The sequence below is a fragment of the Elephantulus edwardii genome, unplaced genomic scaffold (genome assembly GCF_000299155.1).
Source record: "Elephantulus edwardii isolate Elephantulus edwardi_28Jun2011 unplaced genomic scaffold, EleEdw1.0 scaffold00020, whole genome shotgun sequence".
NCBI classification, from domain to species: domain Eukaryota; kingdom Metazoa; phylum Chordata; class Mammalia; order Macroscelidea; family Macroscelididae; genus Elephantulus; species Elephantulus edwardii.
In genome coordinates this window covers 11071260-11078028 of record NW_006399770.1, presented here as the reverse complement: position 1 = coordinate 11078028, position 6769 = coordinate 11071260, and positions in this window count along the sequence as shown.

Genomic DNA, 6769 nt, shown 5'->3' with positions numbered 1-6769 from the left:
GGAAGACCCTCTATGAGATGGATTGATTCGGTGACTGGGGTAATCGGGGTGGGTGTGTCAGTGGCAGTGCAGTTGGCGCAGAATAGAGCAGGGTTTAGGGCTGTTGTGCATAGGGTCGCTATGAGTCGCAAACGACTCGATGGCACATAACAACAAATGCCATCAAGTTGTATGTTACTCCTATTAACCCTATGTACAGTAGCTCTGAATCTTGCCCTACCCTGAGTCAATCTTTTTTTTTCAGGCATATCTAATCCCATTTTACCAGTCACTGAGCCAACCCATCTTTTTCTGGGTCTTCCTTTTCTACACTTTTATTGTACCTTTTCAAGAATGATATCTTTCTCCAAGAACTGGTCCCTTCTGGCCATGTACCCAAAGTATGTGAGACAGAGCTTAGAAACCCTTGTCTCCAGGGAGCAGCTTGGTTTCACCCTCCCCAGGATAGATCTATTTGTTCTCCTGATAGTAGTCTACAGTGTGTTCAACACTCTTTTCTAGCACTACAACTCAAAGGCATTAACTCATCTTCTATAATCCTTAGTCATTGTGGAGCTCTCTGATGCATGTTGCTGCTGTTGTTAAGTGCTGTCAAGTCAAGGATGACTCATAGCAACCGTAAGAACAAAAGACCAGAACCCTTTTCTATAGCTATCATTGTTTCTCTAAGTTTATAGAGTTTCCAGAGGCATGCTGTTTAGGAAGTGGACACCACTTCTGCTTTCAAGCCTTAATCTGGGAGCTCGAACAAACACTGTCCATCCACCATGAGTAAACTTTATGGCATTTGACATATCAGAGTCACAGTGTTCAGCATCACAGAAACTCTAAGTTATCTCAGGTAATCAAATTGACAGACCAGTGCTGTACTACTTAGAAATGTTTGTCAAAACACAATTAATGCCAGGCACAACAGCACAACTGACTTTTAAATACAAAGACCCTCCACCAGGTCCTGATTAACTCTAAAGGAGAGACTTAGAGCGCACAGTTTATTGTTAGCTAAATGGAGCAAATCCAATCTGCTCACAAACGATTGTGAAAGAAATAAAAACAACCAAATAGTCCACACAAGAGCCTCAACAAAAACAGAGAACACAACCATTTCATATATCCAAGCAAACAAGAGAACACAACTGCTTCAAATATCTGTCCAACCACTTCACAACAGCCTCAAAACAAGCGATTATAAAGACCATTGCCTGTGTTATGTGCACCTTAGTCTCCAGACTGACAAAGCACTCTAGACATCCCTGACAGCAGACTTTCCAAATATAATCTGTCTTTTGATTTCCTGACAGCTGGTGCCAAGAGTGTTAATTGTGGACCCACACAAGCTGTAATTGTTAACAACATCAGTCTCCTCTCTGTCTATCATTAAGGTGCCAATTAGCCCAGTGGTGAAAATCTTTGTTTTCTTGATGTTGAGCTTCAGCCCAACAGTTCTTAACCAAGCAGCAAGCACCTCACGTCCTCCTCAGTTGCAGCAAGCAAGGTTGTGTCATCTGCAAAACACAAGTTGTTGATGAGCCTTCCTCCAATCCTAATGCCACATGATTGCTCATAAAGTCCCGCCTCCCTGATAATTTGTTTTGCATAGAGATTGAAAAGATATGGGGACAGGATACATCCCTGACATATCTTGCCTGATCCTGAACCATGAAGTGCTTCCCTGCTCTGTGCTGATTGCTGCTTCCTAGTCCAAGTGTAGGTTTCGCATAAGCACAATTAAGTGTTCTGAGATTTCCATTCCCCTCAAGGTTAGCCACAATTTGTTGTGATCCACACAGTCAAATGCCGGTGCATAGTCAGTGAAACACAGACATTCTTCTGGTTCTCTCTCCTTTTGGTCAAGATACACCTGATGTTGGCTATGATGTCCCAACTGCCATGGTCTCTTCTAAAACTAGCTTGCCCATCTGGCTGTTCTCTGTTGATGTCCTGTTTCAGTCATTTTTGGATAATCTTCAGCAGGACCTTGATTGCGTGTAAAATTAGTTATATTGTTCAATAACTTCCACACTTCTTTGGAGCACCTTTTTTTTGAATGGGAATAAATATAGTTCCCTTTCAGTCAGTTGGCCAGGTCGTTGTCCTCCAGATTTCTTGGCACAGCCTGGGGAGTGCATCCAGGACAGTATCTGTTTGTTGAAATATGTCAATAGGTATTCCATCAATTCCTGGGGTCTTGTTTTTTGCCAGTTCCTTCAGAGCAGCTTGAACTTCCTTTTTCATGACCATAGGCTCTTCATCATATGTAGTTTCATGAAGTTTTTCTGTGTCAGCCTATTCCTTTTTGGTATAGTGACTCCATGTACTCCTTCCATGACCTTTTGATGTTTCCTGGGTCATTCAATACTGTGCCCTCAGCATCCTTAAGTATTACAACTCAAAGATTGGATTTGTTCTTTAATTCTTTCAGCTTAAGAAATGCCAAGTGATTTTGTCCCTTTTGATTTTCTGAATCTGGAGCCTTGCATATTTCATTATAATATTTTGCTTCCCTTTGAAATATTTTGTCCAGCTCCTTAACTTCTTTATTTCTTCGCTTTGCTTTGGCTTCTCATTGCATTAGTCCAATATTCAGAGTCTCTTCTGACACCTATCTTGATTTTTACTTCCTACTCTGTTTTTGTAATGACCTTTTGCACTCTTCATGGACCGTATTCCTGATATCTCCCCATAGCTGATCTAGTGTTTAAGGGCTCAGACATGTTCCTGAGATGGTCTTTAAATTCTTGTGGTATATAATTGAGGCCAAACTTTGGTTCTTGTGGATTTGATCTAATTTTTTTTAGCTTAAGTGTGAACTTACATATGAGTACTTGATGATCTGTTACACAATCAGCACCTTGACTAGTTTTCACAGCTCACATAGAGCTTCTCCATTGATTTTTTCCCCCCTGCAGATGTAGTCAATCTGATTCCTACGTAGACTATTAGGTCAAGTCCACACAATACTTTGGGGTTTTAGTTTCTAGGCATGAAATTTTGGGCCAAGAGAGAATAGCCTGATATTTGAGTTAGTCATGAAGTAGGCTAGAGCTGAAAAACTTACCTCAAATGAATACAAGACAATAAATCAAAATTAAAGGAGAGAAAAGAAAATCCGTTCTGGCAATACCAAGTTTGAGGAAGGTTAGGGTTGAGGTAAAACAGCAGGGGCAAAGTGTATTCTTTGATAAGTGTTGTTATCTACAGTTGTGTTGGAAATGATTAATAGAGGACCCCCTAGTAGCTTTTCAGAGCAGAGAATCACATGGGAAAAGATTGCCCATCTTTCTCCTGCAGAATAGCTGGTGGATTCAAACCATGTACCTTTTGATTAGCAGCACAGCTCCTTACCACCAGGCCACTAGTCCTCCCACTTGGACAAACAGGCACTAGTTCTCACAGGGTTCTTGAGGTGAAGATAAGATTTGTGTATTTAGAAGAACTGCTTTGAACTGGGGTCATATAAAGGGACTGGCTTATTTAGTATGTACTACAGGTCTGGAAAGCTGTGCATGGCTTCAGTCTAGATACTTGCCAGCCAGCCTTCCTGGATGACTACCTGTTATCTTTCTCTGATTCTAAGGTATAATCTTACGCCAACATATCTAACTAGAGCACCATGGTCTTATTGAAACTCATTGGTAATATATATTTGTTTCTGTTTCTTCCTGTTGACAACCCCAACAAGCATATGATCACCACCATGAATCTGTATTTTATTTTAATTGACTTATCTTTTTTTCCTCTCTGACAATAGATCATTGCCCTAGGCCCTTTTCCTTGCTTTTAGCCATACTTTCTCAATATTTAACCTCAATCTTTAAACATAGCTACTAATTAAGATCCAAATATTAATTACTCCTTTAATAGGTTTTGCTTCTTTTATACATTTTGTTCCATTCTTTATCTAGAAATACCTATAAATCTATAGGTTAATTCACCCTAAAACTTCTGGTATGTAGATTTCTTAGCCTGTAATGTCTCCCAAATGTCATTGGTCTACTTCATAAAAATGTATTCTAATCTGCCAGACTGTCTACTGGTTTATAGACCCATTTTTCTAATTTTGGGCTGTATTTGGAAGTTGATGATCTAATGTTTTAGCTTCCAATATCATCTACTTATTTTGAAATATATCTGCAAGAAGATTCAATGATGTTTAAATAACTATTCCATGTAGTTGCTGTTCACTGTCTAGTTGTAACTAACCCAAAGCTGATCATCAAGTTGTTTTCAGAGGCAGTAAATTATATGGAAGGAAACTGTTCATCATACTCCTGCACAATTGTTGGTGGATTTGAACTGTGTGCCTTTTGGTTCACAGCACAACTCCTTACCTCTAAGCCACCAGAACCTATCATGTTATTTAAATTGCCTTAAGTACATGAGAGAGATGAGGAATAAGAAAGGGAGATCAAAGAAAAATTGATGCCTATTAATTACAGTGTTTGCAGAAAGTATTGACTATATCACAGAATGTCAGAAGAATGAACACATTTGCATTCAGAATGATCCTTGCAAATAAGGATAGCAAGACTTCGTTTCACATACTTTGGACATGTTATCAGGAAGGAACAATTTTTAGAGAAAGATATTGTGCTTGGAAAAATAGTCAGTGAAAAGAGAAAGACTTCCATTGAGGTGTATTGACACAGAGGAGCGACACACCAGAAGATGGCATCTGAATGGGAAATGTCTCATTCCATTGTACTCTGGGTTGTTTGGAGTCAGAATCTATTGATGACATGTTACAACAAAAATAAATAAGTGTATTTTTTTTCTTATACTGAGTTTTTACTGATCTGCATCTACCTCCTTGCAATACCAGAAATGAATTCAGTTTTAGATAAATAGGAAAATATATATACATATACATCAGCTAATGGATATTGCTTATTGTTTGAGTGAAATAGAAAATAACACAGTGATACATAATAAAACAGTGCAAACCAGAGCAGACTATGCAAGCCAAATATGGGAAGATACGGACTTTGGAAGAACTGAAAATATCTAATTTTTAAAAATAATTAAAGAATAATTATGTGGATTACAAAAGAATGGCTTTTTTCCCCCTCAAGATTTCCAGACTTCTTTTAAACAGTTTCTGTTGTTGTTTTTAGTTGTTGTTGAATACGATTCATAGCAACCCTATGAATAACATATCTGAACCCTGTCCTATTTTGCACCCTCCTCATAATCTCTGACACACGTGAGCCCATTACTGCAGTAACGGTGCCAATGCATCTCATTAAGGATCTTCCTTTCCTTCACTGACCCTTCACCTTTCTAAGCATCATGTCATTTTCCAGGGAATATATCATCTACAATGTAAAATATGATATGGATTTACAAATGCTAATGTGTGTCCTTTCAGCAACCCAAAAATTTAATAAAGAACATTGTCCTTCTGCAACATTTATCTACTAATGGTTTTAACTAAATATTACATTCCAAATGGAATGTAAACAGCTCTACAATATGCCAATTTCCTCCTCCTACTGCATTAACGACTTTCAAAAGAGAAAATGGAAAATGTCTTGACTTCTTTTTCTCCTCTCTTAATCATGATCAACTCATACGTCACAGACTAGAATTGTGCTCCACAGAGTTTTCTTGGCTTTGCAGAAGCGTATCTCCACATATTTCTTTGGTGGGATCCCTGAAATTCAAATGGACTGCCAGCGAGTCAGAAATACCTAAAAGCAGATTTTAGAGGCTGCAAATTACATGAGAGGGGATTGCCTATGTTTCTTCCTCTATACTGCTAGTGAATTCAGACCACTAAGAGAGGGGCAGACTTGGGGTTAGCAGGACAATTATCTAAGGACTGTGTCACCAGAGATCCCTGTGTTACCAAATGTGAGTTCAAAGCATCATTCTTTAGTGTAATAGTGTTTAAATGACTAAAGGACTTCAATGGTTTCTCAGCTACTTAGAATAAAAACGGAATCACTCATGAGAAATAGACCTTAAAGTAGTAGTTTTCTAAAATAAATTAAAGATACAAACACATAAATACACACACACAGAAACACACACAATTTGTTTTGTTTCGTTCGAGTTCTTATGATAAAGATACAGATAGAAACATCTAGAGACATATGTATACAAAACAAAATTTTGTGATAGTAAAATTCTACTTTAGACATATTGTTGTTAATGTTTGTTGTTATGTGCTGTTGTTAGAGACATATAATAAACTCCTGACCTAGATACAATATAATGAAATAATTTTGCTATTGCATGTGAAAGGAAAATATTTTGGGAAAAATTGGATGTCTTTTACACTGTTGATATGACTACAAAATGATGAAATAACTGTGGAAAATGGTATGGTACATCCTTAAAAACTAGAAATAGAAAATCATATGATTTTCAGCAGTCTCATTCATAGGTACAGATTTCAGAGAAATAAGAGCTGATATGAATAGACCCATGCATACTCATGTTCTTTGCTGTATTATTAACAACAGCAAAAAGACCACAAATGAAGGTATAAGCAAACAGTGGCACAAACATACAATGTAGTAAAAAGAAGAAAATTCTAATCAAAGAGGAAGAAGAAGGGAGTAAATTTATATTAAAAAAAAATGTCCTCTCCAGGAATAACAATAGGTTGTTGTTGTTGTTGTTCTTATGTGCCGTTGAGTCGCTTGAGATTCATAGCAACCCTATGTACAACAGCCCTAAACTCTGCTCTGTCCTGTGCCAATCACACTTTCTCTGACACTCCCATCCCACTTATCCCAGTCACTAAATCAGTCCACCTCATAGA